The 20,295-nt window shown below is 42.1% G+C and overlaps 1 protein-coding gene across 7 annotated transcripts in view; it reads left to right on the top strand.

Annotated features, from left to right (window-relative positions):
• The window catches only part of LOC126248548 (dnaJ homolog subfamily C member 21), a 250,530-nt gene that overhangs the window by 209,141 nt on the left and 21,094 nt on the right, over positions 1 to 20,295 (top strand). For 2 of the 7 annotated variants that reach the window (XM_049949619.1, XM_049949617.1), the window contains exon 1: positions 12,932 to 13,047. The exons of 3 other annotated variants lie outside the window; for them this stretch is intronic. The gene's annotated coding sequence lies outside the window, so the exon portion shown is untranslated. Of the gene's footprint in view, positions 1 to 12,931; positions 13,048 to 20,295 lie in introns of those variants that run through there. 2 more of the 7 variants (XM_049949618.1, XM_049949616.1) reach the window with 1 other exon arrangement.

A 20,295-nucleotide genomic window follows, 5' to 3' on the forward strand; every position in this document is an offset into this window, starting at 1 on the left:
CTGCGTGAAGATTTTGACAGAGCACTGAAAGACCTAAGTCGAAACAAAGCCCCGGGAGTAGACAGCATTGCATTAGAACTACTGACAGCCTTGGGAGAGCCAGTCGTGACAAACCTCTACCATCTGGTGAGCAAAATGTATGAGACAGGCGAAATACCCTCAGACTTCAAGAAGAATATAATAATTCCAATCCCAAACAAAGCAGGTGTTGACAGGTGTGAAAATTACCGAACTATCAGTTTAATAAGTCACGGCTGCAAAACACTAACGCAAATTCTTTACAGACGAATGGAAAAACTGGTAGAAACCGACCTCGGGGAAGATCAGTTTGGATTCCGTAGAAATGTTGGAACACGTGAGGCAATACTGACCCTACGGCTTATCTTAGAAGAAAGATTAAGAAAAGGCAAACCTACGTTTCTAGCATTTGTAGACTTAGAGAAAGCTTTTGACAATGTTGACTGGAATACTCTCTTTCAAATTCTGAGGGTGGCAGGGGTAAGATACTGGGAGCGAAAGGCTATTTAAAATTTGTACAGAAACTAGATGGCAGTTATAAGAGTCGAAGGACATGAAAGGGAAGCAGTGGTTGGGAAGGGAGTGAGACAGGGTTGTAGCCTCTCCCCAATGTTATTCAATCTGTATATTGAGCAAGCAATAAAGGAAACAAAAGAAAATTTCGGAGTAGGCATTAAAATCCATGGAGCAGAAATAAAAACGTTAAGGTTTGCCGATGACATTGTAATTCTGTCAGAGACAGCAAAGGACTTGGAAGAGCAGTTGAACGGAATGGACAGTGTCCTAAAAGGAGGATATAAGATGAACATCAACAAAAGCAAAACGAGGATAATGGAATGTAGTCGAGTTAACACGAGTGATGCTCAGGGAATTAGATTAGGAAATGAGACACTTAAAGTAGTAAAGGAGTCTTGCTATTTGGGGAGCAAAATAACTGATGATGGTCGAAGTAGAGAGGATATAAAATGTAGACTGGCATCGGCAAGGAAAGCGTTTCTGAAGAAGAGAAATTTGTTAACATCGAGTACAGATATAAATGTCAGGAAATCGTTTCTGAAAGTATTTGTATGAAGTGTAGCCATTTATGGAAGTGAAACATGCACGATAAATAGTTTGCACGAGAAGAGAATAGAAGCTTTCGAAAGGTGGTGCTACAGAAGAATGCAGAAGATTAGATGGTTAGATCACATAACTAATGAGGAGGTATTGAATAGAATTGCGGAGAAGAGGAGTTTGTGGCACAACGTGACTAGAAGAAGGGATCGGTTGGTAGGACGTATTCTGAGGCATCAAGGGATCACTAATTTAGTATTGGAGGGCAGCGTGGAGGGTAAAAATCTTAGAGGGAGACCAAGAGATGAATACACTAAGCAGATTCAGAAGGATGTAGGCTGCAGTACGTACTGGGAGATGAAGCAGCTTGCACAGGGTAGAGTGGCATGGATACTGCATCCAACCAGTCGCAGGACTGAAGACCACAACAACAACGCTCTATATGGTTCCCCCATATGTTTAATTGCGCGCCGGCCTGGCTGGCCGAGTGGTTCTAGGCGCTACAGTCTGGAACCGCGCGACCGCTACGGTCGCAGGTTCGAATTCTGCCTCGGGCATGAATGTGTGTGATGTCCTTAGGTTAGTTAGGTTTAAGTAGTTCTAAGTTCTAGGGGACTGATGACCTTAGCAGTTAAGTCCCATAGTGCTCAGAGCCATTTTTAATTGGGCTTGTGCTGCAACGTGTCTGTTCCAGTGGTCCTTCCTTGTCTTTTGTAGTTGTAGTTTGTATCTGTCTTTAGCAAGCCAGTATGCATTTAGTCGTATCTGTCTTTATCTTTCTGAGATCGCACTTTGATAAAGTTTGCGTTGACGCCTGGTGTCTTGTTTGAGTTGTGACAGATTTTTAGTCCAGAGAATAGTGTGGTGTTTCGTGTTTCTTGATGTTGGTATGCAGGTGTTCTGTGTGTGTGCGATGATGTCTGTAAGCATGTGTGTTCTGTAGTCGATACTTCCATCAGTATCATGTAATGTGTGTTCTTTTATTGTCTGTCTAACCTTGTCCCAGTCTGTCTTACTATATAGCAGTCGTTTTGATTGTATTTCTGTGTTGACGTGGGGTATATTATGGAGGGTGAGTATTATGACGTTATGGTTACTCATGGTAATGTGGTCGTGCACTGTCCAGTTGCGTATGAGTGTGATTGCTGATTGTTCGCAAGAGTGATGTCTATTTTAGATGTAGAGTCATCATGTCTGATGAATGCGTGGTTGTACCCTCCTTTATTTATCACGTGGAGTCCAATTTCTTGTATGATGTCGTTGACTACCCGGCCTCTGTCATCTGTTCTATTATAGTGCCACAAGGTGGATCTCACGTTGATGTCAGCGCAGATCATTAATTTTTGCCTCCTGCATAGTGTGAAAGTTCTCTGATGTGATTGGAATATGGCACAATGCAGTGGCTGTATTGTGCATACATTGATGCGATGATCCATGTGTCACCCTTGTGCGAAACTTCCACCATGGCTAAGTGCTCTATGCGAAGTTTGGTTACCTTGGCGGGGTGTATTTCTTGGTTGAGGCTTATGACGGATGCCTCACAGTCCGCCTGACCAACAACCGTTACCGCGTACGGAGGGAGGTTAGGAACTTTTCCTTGTCTTGCATAAAGTTCCTGTATGCATAGTACATCGTCATTCAGTTCAGCAGGACACTGCAACACTCCACATTTTCAGAATTGCTACAGAGTGGCTCCAGGAACACTCTTCTGAGTTTAAACACTTCCGCTGGGCACCAAACACTCCAGACATGAACATTATTGAGCATATCTAGGATGGCTTGCAGCGTGCTGTTCAGAAGAGACCTCCACCTCCTCGTACTGTTAGTGATTTATGGACAGCCCTGCCGGATTCATGGTGCCAGTTCCCTTCAGCCCTACTTCAGACATTAGCTGAGGCCATGCCACATCGTGTTGTGGCATTTCTGCGTGCTCGCTGGGGCTGTACTTGGTATTAGGCAGGTGTACAATTTTCTTTGGCTCTCCAGTGTAGATAACTGCGTCATATGCAAAGAGTCTTAGGCTGCTAGTAATATTGCCTGCAAGGTCATTAATATACAACATGAACAGCAAGGGTCCCAACACATTTCCCTGAGGCACACGTTAAGTTACTTCTACATCTGACGACGACTGTCTTACGAAGATAGCATGCTGCGTCCTCCCTATGAAAAATCCTGAATCCAGTTACAAATTTCATTTGATACCACATATGATCGTACTTTTGACAATAAGCGTAGGTGTAATACTAAGTCAAATGCTTATCGGAAATCAAGAAATACTGCATCTACCTGACTACTTTGATCCAAAGCTTTCAGTACGTAATGTGAGAAAAGTGCGAGTTGGGTTTCACATGATAGAAGTTTTAGAAATCCATGCTGGTTGGCAGTTTAGCGACCACACAGAATGAAAAAAGCTCGAAATGAAAAAGGAATTTAAAGTTACTGTTGCTTATTCCAAAGAATTTTCAAACGTCCATTCGCTTCCAGTAAATAACTTCTTTATTACCGTGTTCGACGACCCCCAAACGACTCCTTCGAGAAATATATTTTCGTACCCAACATTTATGATATCGTTTTCTATTCTTTAACGTTTCTGTAAGCTCCTGAGCTAAAGATTTTGCAATTATATTTACTACCGCACCATTTATTTGAGATGACGCAGTCTTCAATGCAGTGTCAGTAGAAAATGAAATACTGCTGGTAGAAACACTTATTGCCCAGCAAGCGCGATGGTGGTGGTATGCAAGTACGACATTTCGCTGCGTAAGGAAACGTGAGTTAAGACTTGGCAATAAGTGATAAGAATAAAGTTAATTTCTGCAAGGTACACCGATTGACGCCAGAATTCCAGGTACCAGCTAAGCCTAGCACTACGTTATTTAATAAGTTATTTATAAAAAAGGTATTGTATACCAGGAATAAATCTAATGATTGTTCGTAACTAGAAGTCTGAAAATGTATGTGTATACGAATTAGCTTATTTTAAATTGGTCTAAACTTTTAAATACTTTGACATGTCCTATGTCCTTGTAAAAAGAGATCTACAGTTGAATAAAGCTGCTGCTGCTACTACTGCTACAACTACTACTAAGGTGTAATACGGAAAAAGCAGAATTGGTATTGCATTTTCCGTCTTTGTTGCAGCCAGTCTAACACTGTGGTTGCAGCTCCCTTTGAGGTATATCTTTTGGTTACCAACGAAATAAACAACGCTGTTCTTCCGATAGCTCTCAAGAATATTGAGAAAGGGTGATTAATCATTAACAGTTCGACTCTAAGCTGTGTTGTCTGCAGCGAAAAACCTATCGACGAGCGGGTAACGACAAATTGTTGCTTGCAGTTGCGGCAGCCTCGTTGAGCAGTCGTTTGTGCTTCGTGCGGCGGCCGGCACCGATTTCATCAGGTGTTTTGTGGAACTGTTATCAAGTTTTTTAGTGTAATCTACTGTATATTTTAATTACAAGTTTTTAGTGACAAGTGTCACTGTATCGTCGCTGGGAGATTTCTCTCAGCGGCTATTTTTAAAATGGAAAATAATGACGAAATCCCAGTCGATACCGGCCAAAGGTCGGCTATCGCTTTGCATACGAATCACAACAACGAGACTGTCATGATGCACCCTCCTTCTACAGTGTTAATTACAAATAAGCATCAATTGGGTACCATCGAAATGTGCTCTCAAGATCACTGTCCTCAGAATGATCAGATGGAGATGGATCAGCATTCATCAAGTTCAGCTACCCCAACAGGCAGCAGCTCCAGATGCAAATGTTCCGAAGAAGGCAAAGGCAAATGAAAAGCACAGTAGTAATGTTGAAGGGGACTTAGATATGGTAGATACTGATAATGTTGCGCACACTGTGGAAGTTCTAGGAGTAGACAGTAACTTGAGTGTAAATATAGGAGACAGGAATTGCAATGAGGAGCCTGCTTCCGAAAAGCTTGTTAGTCGTAAAAACTTGGACAGTTCAGTGACCACAACGGTACCTCCTACAGGAAATAACTCGTTTCTAGTAACAACAAATATGCTAGTAAAGATAATACATGTCAATCAACAGACATGAGTCCCTACATCGTCTTTGTAGAGGGAGAACATAGTAATGTAGGAAAGTTACATCCAATGGCTCTTGGAAAAATGTTGTTTACAGAAAGAAATAACTTAAGACATGAAATAGTTAATATCGCAGCTATTGGTAGAAACAGGTTTAAAATTGAAACCAAAACAGGGCAGTCTGCAAACAGGTTGCGGTTGCTTGATGTTTTTCGGCTGAAGAATATGGAGTTTTATATTCCAAATTTCCTAACGAAGAGAAATGGAGCTATCCGTGATGTTGATATTGCATTATCCCACCAACACATTCTTTCAGAATTAAAGTCGGAATTTTTAGTAATATCCGAAGGTTCACAAAGAAAGTGATAGAAAATTGAAAGTTGAAAGTTATTCCCACACCGAAATGTGTTGTAACATTTAAATCTCAACAACTTCCCCAGTATGTATATTTGTGAGGTATGAGAGGTATGAGATGCCTTGTTGCACCGTACGTCCATTCAGTTTTGCAATGTCATAATTGCCTTAGATATTTCCATTTAAGTTTGCAATGTCGTAGTAGTGCCCGCTGTGCCAAATGCATGGGAGCCCACGAGACCTCACAGTGCTCACATGTCGGAGAGCCCAGGTGTTTGCATTGCAACGGAAACCACCTCGCTACCGATCGCTGTTGCCCAGTTTATGAGCAGGACATGGAAGCGAAGCGCAGCGAAGCCTATGGCGCTTCTTGCGCAACTGCCGTCTCGTCACCGCGACCATCATTTGCGCAGACTACTGCTGGTGTTTCTACAGCACGAGAGCTCTCTCCTAGTGCCTGGCCTAAAATATGCGAGAAACGAAAAGGTTTGAATATGACGGACAAAAGGTTACAACAGGGACCTATGCACGCAGTTATGTCGGTTCCAGCTCCCAGGTCTTACAAAGATAAACCATTTACTCGCAGTCCATATAAGCAGGGTTATTCTGATATGTTATACGAATTTCGGGGTCCACAGAACTCGATATGAAATAATCCATACCCTCCCACTCCTCTGGCAACATCTTACACTGGTCGAGAAACTTCTATTGACAGCCTTTGTGCTTTAATAATGCAGATCTTTCTTTCTCTTAAAAATGAAACACACATGGTAAAGACACAAGCTGTTATACGTAATGCTGTTGAAGACTTCAGCAAATCTGTCAATGGCTTTTAAAATACTCCAGTGGAATGCAAGGTCAGCAATCTCGAACAGAGAAAGTATTTATCGATAGCTTAGGAGCAACCACATACCGGTAGCTTGTATTTGCGAAACTTGGTTTCAGCCAACCTAACGAATACAATTCAAAGGATATGCTGTTCTCAGAAACGACAGAGACGATGGAAAGGGAGGAGGAGTAGCCATGTTGATTAGAGAGACGATTAAGTTTAAAAAATTGGACATCACTACTAGGACAACAGAATGACAGGTAGTTGCTGCTGTAATTTACACTCCTAACGGCGCATTCACCATCGTCACCATTTACAAACCACCTAAGCGTAAAATACAAGATCTTTCACTGGATCAGATTGTGGCCCAGCTTCAAACGCCATTTTCCTCTGTGCAGACTTCAACGTACACCACTCACTGTGGGGTTGCGTAATAGATGACGCGGATGGCAGAGAGTTAGTTACACTTTTTGAAAAGTTCAATTTGATTCTTCTAAATGATGGTTCTCCTACTATGATACATAACCCAAACAGACGACCGTCGGCCGTCGATTTGACATTGTGGTCTGTTGACTTCAACCGTGTAAGAGAGTGGACGGCCAAACGAGACTCTCTTGGCTCACAGGGGAATGGTCAGACTTGTCATGTCGAAACCTGTGTTGCTTTTTTTACCACTGTGAGTTAACATTGCAAGAAGTCTGTATGCAGAATTTTAGCTGCTGACATGACCTGGAAGTCTGTAAACAATTTTATGAAGTAAGACATTATTGTCGGCAACGGCCTTGCCACAGTGGATACACCGGTTCCCGTGAGATCACCGAAGTTAAGCGCTGTCGGGCGTGGCCGGCGCTTGGATGGGTCACCATCCCGCCGCCACGTGCTGTTGCCATTTTTCGGGGTGCACTCAGCCTCGTGATGCCAATTGAGGAGCTACTCGACCGAATAGTTGCGGCTCCGGTCAAAGAAAACCGTCATAACGACCGGGAGAGCGGTGTGCTGACCCCATGCCCCTCCTATCCGCATCCTCACCTGAGGATGATACGGCGGTCGGATGGTCCCGATGGGTCGCTTGCGGCCTGTAGACGGAGTTAGTTAAGACATTATTGTCGCATGGTTTCCGCGCTTATAACTGCCTCTTATACAACCCGGACCTCTCTCGCTACGTTATACCAACGCCATCTAGGGGCAAGGTGGCGTTAGCTACGCGCCGCTCTCTTGCCACAGCAGTGAGAGAGCTGATTCCCCCAGTGAAAGTGATCGTATGATAATTAAACATTCGTTGACAAATATGGCTGATATGTTATCTACAACATTCTTTCCAAATAGCTATGAAATAGACACAAATAAATATGCGGTTTAGAACACGTCCAAATTTTCTGGTAATCACCGCAAAAATGCGAAATATGGATACAATGTTCAAAACATAGGTTTTTTGTGCACCAAGAACATACAAGCAAAGACGACATATGGCAGCCCTGCGAATCACAGACGTTGTTAGATGTCCGTAGACAAAACTGGGCTCGTGTTAGGAATGAATCAGGCCTAGTATCAGTATATTTCGAGGAGTGCCACGCATATTTAATCAAATTCTGAAACCGTGGGGAGGAAAATTGATAATGTACTACTGATTGCAGCTTGAGAATATTGTCACGGTGATAGACAGGAAATTACAGTGATCTGCACACAATAATTTTCTCTGTTAGTTTTCTGTAAAAGGCCTTCCACTGACGGAAAAATTCTCTGTCTAAAGGTTGAATTACGTTCGTCGTGCCGGGTGGAATCTGAAATATCTCTACTTCTTTGTCAGGGTGGGCTCGAAATACAGCTTTTAATGATTCAGACCTTTTACGACCTGACCACGAATCTAGAAGGAGAAGAGATTTGTTCCCGCAGAACGGAAGAAAAGCATGACGCATGAGAAATGTAGCGTTTTAATTTCCCATTTTTCAAGACTTCGATGCGTCTACCACAAGATTGTTTGCGTAGAACATTGTTCTTTTGACACGTGGTCCAAAACGTCCAATTGGTTCTTGAAGACACATATATAGTTTAGGCAGCAATGAACCATCCAGACTAATTATGGGCATTATAGTGTATGAATGGGTGAGTGCAGTCGTGGACTGCGCAATCGCCTCAATATGTTTTTCCCCTTTGAATGACAGTGTTCTTTTCGCACGCGTTTCTTTTTGAAAACCTGACTGATCTGCATTGTACACGTACGATTCACTAAAACTAGCGATCTTATTTTTTGCATTCGTATGAAAAGCTTCTATCATTTCGATTTGTGTCACTTCATTTTCCGACCTGTTTCTCGATACAAATTTTGTTATTTTTCTTGCCACAATTTTATGTGATCTTTTGAAGCGACTAATCCAACTTTGAGAAGCTGTAAATTCTTTAGCGCCTATCGCGTTGGCAATCTCTAACGCCCAATTACGCAAAGTTGTATCGCTGACACTAAATGACTGTTGTCTGGCATCGGTAAATAGCTCAAAAAGTCGCGCATTTATCTCCGTAGCAATTTCCAGTCGACTCTTACGTCGTCCAGCGACTTCCTTTTTCCATCTATACAATTCACGTTCAGAACGGACAAAGCGATACTTATTTTGAACAGTACTTACACGTAGGCGTTTCTTACCACTTTTGTTCAACCAATACGTCACCGCTTTTTCTTTGTCTGATAAGGCAATTGTAGTTGCTGGTGTTACTTTCGGAGATAATTGATGATGGTACGTGGCACTATCACTCGAAGAGTCTTCATGAGTGCAACTTTCGTCGGTGTCTTTGCCTTCTGTAGATTCACAGTCTGCAATATCGAGTGTTTCAGTTGTTTCTAGCCACATGTCTGCGCCATTTACATGCTCGTCTAGAAGTTTAACAACCATGTCGCACAACACATAGTCTTCCGCGTGTTTTCTGTTGATTGCTTCATTTGGCGTCTGTGGTATACCTCCATGGCAAGCAATAAAACATTTACAGGGTTCGCCATCACCTGTGAGGGGAGATTGAATGTTCACCGTAAGGTGGCTTGCGGAGTATAGATGAACATGTACAGAACATCTTTCACATCTCTAACCAGTTTCCGGACGGTATGTTTCGAAATATGTACCAGAAATTAAAAGGACGTGCATGCCACAGAAACGAATATTTGTTTCCCCTTTCCACCAAAACCGTGCAGCGATATTCCTCTTTGGTGAACGCCGCGATAAGACGGCCGCACTTCCCGACCATGCGCACAACGCTCCCGACTCGCCATTTCCAGGGGTGGCCAGCCGTCACTGCAAGCGCCAAGCAGAAAACACAGCCATGTTCGTGATTATTTTTTAGGTGACTTCCAGTTCATGTCAGCAGCTACAATTTTGCACACGGACCTTTTGCACAGTTAAATAACAGTGCTAAAAAAAGCAATACATGTTTCGGCATGACAAGTCTGACCATTCCCTTGTCAGATTAATTCCCTCTGGAAATCAAAATAAACTTCCTTGTAAATACAGTAGAAACTATCTACCCAATCAGCAGGTGGAAAGTAAAGGATGCTGACTGACCAAAGTATACTGCAACGGTCCAGGTGAAGTTTCAATCTTTTAACAATTTGTTAGCTCCAAAAGAGGCCTACCAACAGCTAATTTCAATTATTGAAGACGCTGCAACAATTTCCATTCCAAGAAAAAAGGAATCCATCGTTTTGAAACAACGGCCTCCAGTATGGTGGACACCAGAGTGCTCTAGAGCCATAGCACAGCGCAAAGTTGCGTACAGTAACTCCTGTAAACAACAAAATGTAGAAAACTTCATTGCATATCGGAAAATAGCAGCGAAAGTTCGAAGGCGGTTAAAAGACTGTAAAAAGAATAGCTGGCAAAATTTCTGTGAATCGTTAAATAACAATGTTAGTATCGCTGATGTTTAGAAGAAATTGAGATTTTTCAAAAACAAAAACTCCACTATTCGTCAGCCACTAAGTGACGCATGGCTTGAAGACTTTGTGAATTTAATCTCACCAGCATCCGCAGCCGAGCAGCCATATTGCCCCCCTGGAGCAACGGGATTACAATCATCCGCTCGTGGTACCGTTTTCGTATGAAGAACTGATGAATGGTATTAAAAAGAGCGTAACTTCCACACCCAGTAAGGACGATATACACTATCAGATGATAGAAAATCTCCCAGACCTAGCACTCAGAAAACTGTTACAGATGTTTAACCAATGAATGACACGCTAATAGAAGATTAGACAACTCAAGTAGTTGTACCCATACTGAAACCACATAAGGATGAAGAACAGAAAAAAATCATACAGACGTATTTCTCTTTCCTCCTGTATCGGTAAAACTTTAGAACGCCTGGTAAAAAAGCACTTGGAAGTGTGGTTGGAATCAAATCAGACTCTGTCATCGAGTCAGTATGGGTTTAGAAAAGGCAAGGGAACAATAGATAATACAAATATCTTAACCTCAGAGATTTATGATGCAACAACAAGAAAAGAGAATGTAACAGCTATATTCCTGGATATAGCTGGAGCATATGATAATGTTCTTATACCTATGTTGCTACAGAAGTTGGAAACCATTGGAATCCCGCCACAACTGATTTATGGAATCAGCACTTTCCTCACTGAAAGACACATATGGGTTCGGTTTCAAAATAAATTAAATGGATCACATCTTTTTACAACAGGTCTTCCACAAGGAGCTGTCCTCAGCAATCTACTCTTTGTGCTATATACTAACGAGCTGGAGAGGATTATCGCTTTTTCAGTTGGCGATGGGCACACAGGATCAAACATTATGTAGCTGTGGGTTACAGATTTCGGCAGAAAAATCAGTACTCGTTCCTTTCACGAACCAAACTATGCCAGGGTGCTTGAATAGTGTAAGTCTTTCTGGTCATAAAATGCAACTAAAATCCCAGGCGAGGTTTCTTGGTGTTCTCTTCGATTCCAGAATGAGTTGGATACCGCATATTCAGACCATCGTCAGTACATGTGAAAAAGCATTGTACCTTATCAGATCTGCGACAAGGGTATGGTGGGGGGCTCACCCCAACACTCTACTCACTCTCTACCGCACGTTGATACGTTCCCGTGTAGACTATGGATGCACGGTCTGTACAGAAGCTTACGCATCTGCCTCGGAGCTATGCATTCTTCTCCCACTAACGCCCTTCTCCTGGAAGCATCAGAAATGCACATTCGCAGAACAATGATGTGTGATCATTATATCTTACAGCGGATGGCAGATACTAAACATCCACTGATAAAGTGCGAAACGCTCTCTCAAATCGGGAATAACAGAAATGTCATAAAACAGTAGTTTTATATCTACAAGCAGTACGAAGAGTGGAAATATCTCCAAAAGAAAGTACATCGAAGTGAGGTTCTTCCAATGGTCCTATATGACTATCACAACTCTTATCACGACATTCCTGTAACATACTTCGACTATTCCTGTAAAGGAAAAGGACATGGGCAGTTTTCACCTACATTGCACCAGGCAGAAAAGTGGGCAGGATATCTTAAGCTATACACAGATGGCTCAAAAATGGGGACGGAAAATCATACCGGATGTGCTTTCTTGTGTCCAGAATCTGCAGAAGAAAAGAAGTTTCAACTACCAGGTGATGCTTCCATATTTCTTGCTGAAACTTTCACTATTATAGAGGCAATCAAATGTGCAAAATCTCTCAAAATCCCCAAGGCAGTAATAATCAATGACTCTCAAAGCGTTCTGAAATCCATTAGTTACAGGAGTTGGGACAAAAGAACTAGTAAATACACCCTCGACATACTGGATCAATACCACAAAGCTACGAAGACTGGCCAAATTATAGAATTTGTATGGGTCAAATCACATTCCGGCATTCTATAAAATGACAAAGCAGATCGATTAGCGAAAGGTGCGATTAAGAGTGGAAGACCTATGAACAGTAAACTCCCATGCACAGAATACCTCATAAAAGTAAAACAACAAGCGATTCTCTCATGGCAAGAAGAATGGAATAAAAGACAACAAACAAGAGGTAAAAGCTATGGACACATACAGACATTCATACCAAGACAGCCATGGTTTGCGAACTTCAAACATTCAAGGAAAATTATAACGTCCATTGTGAGAATGCGTCTCAATCATGGATCTTTCCCTGCCCTTACATAGAATCGGCGTATCGGAGACACCTCACTGTCAATGCGAAGAGGAAACAATTGGTGACGTAAATCACATCTTATTTCAGTGTAGATGCTATAAGAAAGGCAAAGTCGACTTTTTAAAGGAGCTCTTAAGGCTTGGTCACTGCCAGCCGCTTTGTGCGATCCCAATTCTCGGAGACACAACCAGGAGTACATATGATGCCATATCCCGGTTTCTAGCCAAAGAAGAGATAAAAATCTAAAATGAATTAAACTTAACTAAAGAACTTAATTAACAAATAAATTTTTAGCAGTCAACTGTGTTTTGTAATCTGATTACAATAATTTTGATCTGAAAACATATGAATGTATGCCCTAAACAGTATGTATGACGAAAGAAAAAAAAAGTTACCTTGTTATGTGTGTCAGTACATTTATTTGTGATGGCTAAAAAGTTTGTATGCTGGAAGCCAATAAAAAATTAAAAAAAGCTCCCTTTGATCATCTTTGGTTTACATCGCAGACGAAATTGGCACGCGGTTTGGTACTGTTGTGGTTAAGCAACGTGGGTTGCGTTGTGCAAGCGAGGTTTGAGCATGTTGAAGAAGTAGGTGAAATACTGTAAGTATTACGTTGAGATTAATTTTAATCAGCTGGGAAGTCGCATTAACGTTATAAGGAATGCGTTGAATCAGCTTTAGAATATTTATCTATGTCACGTAAATAAAAAAAATCGAATCTAAGACTTAAATTTCCTGTAATGTTACGAAAATATGATTAAGACAGTATTATGGAATTTATCTAGCCAAAATCGGTACCTCAGTTGTACTTACCGCAATACTTTACTCCAGGAGAGTAATTCATTATTCTTGACTGTAAATGCTGCCTTCGCTACCCGTTCATTATTGAGTAGGGCTTTAATAATTTATCCCGTGCCCACCGTTGACTGTGACCTTCATTTTTCAAACTGTTGTGCGAAGTAGCATTAGTTACACATGTCTACTGATAACTGATGGAATGCACGTGTTAGAAATCTGAGACTTGTAACAAAATTTAGTTCGGATACAGTCTGTATATGAACAGCTGGTCAAGAGCAGATATTCATAGGTTTAGCTGCATCGTGTCTATGAGCACTTATTCATGTCCATGCTCATGCTGTTGTTTGCATATCATCTTTCTCGTCCACAGATAGCTTAGCTGCATTGAAAATCAGTAGCTCAGAACACACACACAGAATGCAAAAGTATGTTTTATGATGATAGGACAGGTGGTCGGCTGTGGCCTAGATGAAAGAACCATTCTGGCACTTGGCTGGAGTGATTCAGGGAAATTACATTGTTTCTTGGCATCTCTCTGCACTGTCACTGCACATGATACGGACATTCTTTGTTGAGACCATTGCCATCAGTATGCTGCTATGCCTCTTGTGCTCCCTTCAGTCCACAAGGAAAACTTATTCCAGGAACATAATGTGCTACACTGTGTCATGCATGTGTACATGCCTCCCCCTTCAGTCTGCTTGGAAAACTGAACAAGCATCCCCCCATAATGAATGAGATGTTGGGCTTGGGAGAATGACATGATATTACACTTTACGTCTTGGCATATGATTTTCTTGTGAAATCGGTAAATGGTGATCATGTAGTGACTTGTGACATGGTGCTTATCCCTTTTCATTATCCACCCTTGTTCAGAGTCCTCTAACTCTGTGTAGTATTCATTAGTTATGAAGGTTTTCACTGCCTTTTTGAACAGATTTAATCTTTTTCATTGCCTTGGGAAATTTATTACATGGCTTTGTTCCCAGATAGAAGCCTGGTCTAACCTAACACACACCTGTTGTCCGTCATCTTGTGGAAAACATGGAATAATGAAACACTACACTTTTAAAGTATCACCTGGCTGAAAACTTCTAATCAAATTTGTGAATGTATTTAATCATCATTAGTGTTCTGCCCAAAGACAGATTTTCATGTGTGGAAGTTTTCACACTATTTCTTCTACCATCCTTTCCACATCTGCTTAATTGTTGCTTAGCTTTATGTCATCTATCATACTGTATCTCCTTTCTCTGTCTCCTCCCACAAAGTATTCCTTGAAAATTGTCATTCAGGAAGCACTTCCATCTCAGTGAACTTACCATCCAGTTCTTCTGTTTGCTTACAGACTGCAGTACCCTTCTCTCCTCATACTAATTCTCTCCAACACTTTTCTGTTATACTCACTCTTTCCATCCAGCTTGCCCTTTCTATTCTCCTTCACTTCCACGTCTCAAATGTGTGTGGCCTTTTTTCATCCTGTTGTTTTGCACCCCATAAAATGCCTCACTACAGACAGAAACCCTGTCCTGACTTTTTCTGAGGCCTTCATGTAAGTTTGCCACATAATTTTCTGTTGAATGCCTTCTTCACTATAGCTGTGCGAATTTTAACTTCTTGATGACCTCTAAAGTCTTCAGTTATTGTACTTCCCAAGATATTTAAATGCTCTTACTTGCTTAGTAATAACTTTTCCTATCTTTATATCATCCAGTCACCTTCCTGGTGCCAATCACCATATTCGTTGTTTTTACTGTATTGCTTCTCATCCCATGCTCCACAAAAGTGTCATTCATATCTTCTAGCATTTTATTTATAGTTTTTTCACTTCCTGCCTCTAATAACATGTCATCAGCAAATCTTATACATTCTACTCTCTTCCTACCAAAACCACAGCCTACTCCACTTTTTGTCTCTAACCCTTTTCCAATAGTCCTTTCAGGTATAAGTTGAACAAAAAAGGGGATAAGAAACAACTTAATGTCTCTTATAATGCTGTTTCCTTCTGTCATTTCATCTCCAATTCTTATGTTACGTAAATACAGATTCTGTTCCAGTCATTCCTCCTTCCAGTCTGCACCTTTTGTTTTTGATCTGTTTTCATACACCCGAGAACTGAGAGCATTTTGCATTGTTATTTGTTGTTGCTACTGTAGATTGGGTATGGGGTACTTTTGCAGTAAAGAAACTGAATAATATGATTTTTTAAATTTTAAAGCTAGATTATTTGTGCAAATCCAGTTTATAATAACTTTTAGTGATAACATTATTTCCTTTATCCGTGCTTTACTTTACCTTCCAGTAATGTTTACTTTATGCAAATGGGATCAATTCTTCCAACTGATGTGAATAAATAAGTAGAAAAATAGTAAACACATGGTCAAATGTTGTGGAACACCAATTATTTTTCCCTTGGACATATTCATGTCTGAATTAGTGTGAAGGCTAATGTAAATTTTTGCATCCTGTTTTTCAAATAGGAACTAAGACAGGCATGTGCCTGGCAAACGTGAGACTTTCGGTGAGCACCACTGATTCTAACTGCAAACTTGGTATGTGTTTAAACAGCCACCATGTGGTGTGACAGTGGAACATTTGTCATAGGGTGTGTGTATCTCATCTTGACCGCCAGGATTAGGATGACAGTATGATCGTATATGCATCCCTTAACCTGGAAGTGTGTTACGTACTGTTGGTGGTGGGGTGACTGTTGAGCAGGAGGAGTAGTCAGTAGTGGAAAATCTCTTGGCCAATGGCCACACTTAAATGGTGTAAGACTTACACTGGCAAGTGGGGCTCTATTTGTGTGGACTCTTTCTACCGTATCTCCTTGTGGAAGATGGGAGGTGTACACTAATTCTATAAACAGCACTCTTAAGTAGATTAGGTAGACCCCTGGTGAGCACACATACCCAACAGAGTAAGCTCAGCTGGTAGCCCACCTGAGCATGGTAAAAATCGACTGAAATGCCTAAATAACAACAGTTCACTTTTGGAGCATATGTATTTTTAGTAACAGTGTTGGAGGAAAGGATGTTTGAGAAGTTGACCCCATTTTAGAGGCAGTGACAAAAGATGTCTGCAAAGACTTTCTGCAAGGACATCTGTGAAACCTTATTAAAAAATAAACTGTAAAGAAAATAGGGAAGGTATAGTAAACAGTAACATCTAGTGTCAGAAGTTATCAAAGATTGCCAACAATAGTACACATCGCATTTACCACCATCTCCATAAAGTGATAAATGAAGACATGAAATTCTGATTCAAGAAAGATATGTAAAAATCTGTCAGACCATCTGATGCTCATTTTATCAGAATTGTATAATTATGTGCCACCTACTGTAGTGATGAAATTTGACTGAGTGAACTAAGAAGGCACTGTATGTCTGCTTAGAACATTACAATTGCCAAGGAAAAGTAAAAAGAAGAAGAAGAAGACCGGTGAAATGGTTTTCATTCTACAGTGACACATAAATGGATATAGTACTCACTACATATGAACTCAGACTTGTCACTGAGGGTCTCTCTGTGCTTGTGTGCAGGAAACACATTTGAAAGAGTGAAATCTGTGCGCTTGAGAGACGCCTACGGAAAGGACTATTTCAGTGGGAAGAGGGCTGAAAGTTGTATGTCTAATATTCATCGCTCTTCACCTCCCTGTATATGCCAGGTTTCAAGCAGTTACTGTATTAGTATCCATGCCATACTAAGTGACCAAATGTTCTTTGTGTGTACCGACTATTGAATTAAACATCATGGCTCGCAGCAGTCTCTTACCACAGCTCACCCAACATTTCCTCCTTGGAGAGGAGACTTCAGTGCAGACAATGTGCTGTTGGTCTGTCAGCTACGTGTCAATGGGGTTGAGCTGTTGAGAGCACCGCACAAAAAAGAAAACCTCTTTTGTGAACATGTAGTATAGCATGAATTTCAGAACTGCTACAGGGTTGTTCACTAATTCTTCAGCACATTCTCAAACCTTTTCCACCTGCTCTGTGGGAGATGGTTGACAATTTGCACTCCCAGCATGCAATTCCCAGTATAGATACACAATGCAGACTGAACAGTGCCCAATAGGAAGCTACTGAAATAAATAGTGAGCAAGGGCAACTGGACACTGCACAGTCAGCCAGCTGTATTTGAACATTGTGATAATGTCCAGAAATGGATGGCTGCCATTATGATTGTGTTCCACTGAGGCATCAATTGTATAGTTTTCGTAACAGTCGTTATGGTAATGTGTCCCCTGGTAGCCTGAGGAGTGCTACTTTGCAGTAATGGGCAGGTATGCTGCTCTGCACTGGTTTAAGCACCAACAGACCGCAGAAAACATCACACCCTATCAGATAATGACTGGAAAATATCTGAGTTATGAAAGGATAAAAAAAAGAGAGAATGTTCCAACAAAATGGAAGTTTACAACTGTGTCTTCAGTGTATGGGAATTGGGTTGAGGTTTGTTAATGACTTGTGAATTGTACCTGGTCACAGTAAAGTTCACTGCTGTATGTTTCAGCACCTCACTGAGAATGCAAGAGTCGTCCTCACTGTGTTCAATTGTACATGAGAAATGACTCCTTGGCCCCTTGAAGGATACTGTCCTAATTCCCATCCTGAAATCAAGGAAGAGCAATACTTATGTGAGTAGTTACTGGGGTGCTACCCTCATCAGCAGCACAGGAAAGACACTGTGCTAAACTGCAGGCTTGTCTCAGTTCTCAAATCCAGGCAGCTCCTTAATCATATCCAATGCTGGTTCAAGATATAGCAATCTGCCACAATCACACATTGCTTTAATAGGCATACACCATGCTGTACTATTCAGGTAAAGCCTCACAATAGTGTTTCTTCATCTAAAGCAGGCTAGATACAGCAATTGGAGACCATTCTATGGCAGTTTCATCATTATGGCCTTTCCTGTCAAGATGTTTCTTTGAATACAGAGTTCAAGAAATTGTATTGGACTTGTTACAGTTGGATAACATTGTCCCATAAAGACAGCATCTGTCAACATCCCCCCCCCCTCCCCCAGGGGGTCCACAACTCTTTTGTGAGTTGGGATGGAAGTCATTAAAGCAAAGACGTTTTTCATTGTGGCCAGATCTATTTACGAAATTTCAGTCACCAACTTTCTCTTCCGAATGCAAAAATATTTTGTTGAGCCCAACCTACATAGGTAGGAATGATCAAAAGAAATCAGAGCTCGAACAGAAATGTTTAGGTGTTCGTTTTTCCCGCGCGCTGTTCGGGAGTGGAATGGTAGAGAGTTAGTATGATTGTGGTTCGATGAACCCTCTGCCAAGCACTTAAATGTGAATTGCGGAGTAATCATGTAGATATGTAGATGTAGATGCAGACGTGCGTGGCTAGCACAGGACCCCGAGCTAGTGCATCTCTCTTTCCTTTCCAAGCTGCATACCTTTCTTTTCCACATCCTTCCCCATCCCCCGCCCCCCTCCCCTGCCCCCCTCCCCCCACCTCTTCCCTTCCCCTTCTCCCTCTTTGGGAGTATGTTTCGTGTCTACGTCCGGAGGCAGATGCTTGTAACTGTAAGACATAGTCTCTCTTCTTTGCTCTCTATGCTGGAAAGTCTCTGTCCTCTCTTCATCCTTCTCTTTTCCTTTCCTCTTCTCTTTTACCCTCTTCTCCGCTGCAGTGTTTGAGACCTCTCTTCTTTCCTTTTCTTTGTTCCTCCCTTTCTCTTTCTTTCCTCCCTGTGCATGTCTGAAGGCCCATCCATGTGCTCCCACACGTAGTCGGTGACGGGATAACACACAATTCCCCGGCCAGGGTAGACAGGTAGGACACGTACGTACCCCCTGGTAATGGCCAGGCCCAGGGAGGGGTGATAACCAGAGCTGGTACCTTCCGAACATGCCAATTGGTCCCTCCGTCTGTTTCTCGGGAGGTGTGGCCTGAGATGTGAACAATCACCTAAGGCGGGAGTGTCCTCAGAGAGGGCCCCTACGAGGAAAGAGCGTGCCATCGGAGACGCCGGTAATCGTGGGGGATACTTTAGCAATGGTATTATCCTCTACGTCTAAAATTTCTGCTCACAAGTGAAAGTTAGATGAGTCTCAACCATGGGCAATTCTTCCATCAGTGCCACAGTTCCTTGTTGTTTCTTGGTCGGACGGAGATCAAGACTTCTCCACAGTGAACCCTTTCGTTATTCAGAAAGGTGTCGACACAATTGCAGATCCTGTAAAGTCCTGTTCCCGATCACGAAATAGCACCTTGTTGTTAGAAACACAGTGCCCTCCAGGCACAAAAATTGCTGCGAACTCCACTGCTACACACCTTCCCTGTCCGGATGGAATCACACTGCACTTTAAACTCATCACACGGGTTGGTTTGTACACACTCACTTGACGGATTGTCCAATGAGGAAATTCAAAACTACCTGGCTGACAAGGGCGTAACGGCTGTACATAGTCACGAAAAGGGTTGACAAGAACTTGGTCCCAACTTGTACTCTCTTCTTGACATTTGACAGAGTTCATCTTCCATCGAACATTAAAGTGAGCTATGAGATAATTTCAGTTCACCCTTACATCCCCAACCCTACGCGTTGCTATCGGTGTCAGTGGTTTAATCGTGCCAGCCAGTCGTGTTCCAATCCGGCCAAATGCGTTACATGTGGCAAGGATGCTCATGAGGGTGCTTGTCCACCTCCATCGCCTCGTTGCATCAACTGTGTGGGCGACCACGCTGCTTCCTCTAGAGATTGCCCCGTTTTCAAAGATGAATGACTTATTCAGGAAATCCAAGTGAAGGATAAGGTGCCTACATTTGCTGCTCGTAAGTTATTTGCCAGTCGAAACCCCACTGTGCCCACAACAGGTAAATATAGCAGTATCCTTGCATCTACTCGCCCTACTAAGGGGGCAGCCACGCAGTCTTGCGATCTCACCTTTAGTGCCACGGTCATCAGATCGCCCAGCGCGAAGATCGCCCTTTCAACATCCCCAATATCACCTGCTCACTCTACAGTTCACCCTTCATCTGCTCCTGCTACATCACGAGCCCCAAAATCAGATACCCGGACTTCC

Source organism: Schistocerca nitens, chromosome 3 (assembly GCF_023898315.1).
Source record: "Schistocerca nitens isolate TAMUIC-IGC-003100 chromosome 3, iqSchNite1.1, whole genome shotgun sequence".
NCBI classification, from domain to species: Eukaryota; Metazoa; Arthropoda; class Insecta; order Orthoptera; family Acrididae; genus Schistocerca; species Schistocerca nitens.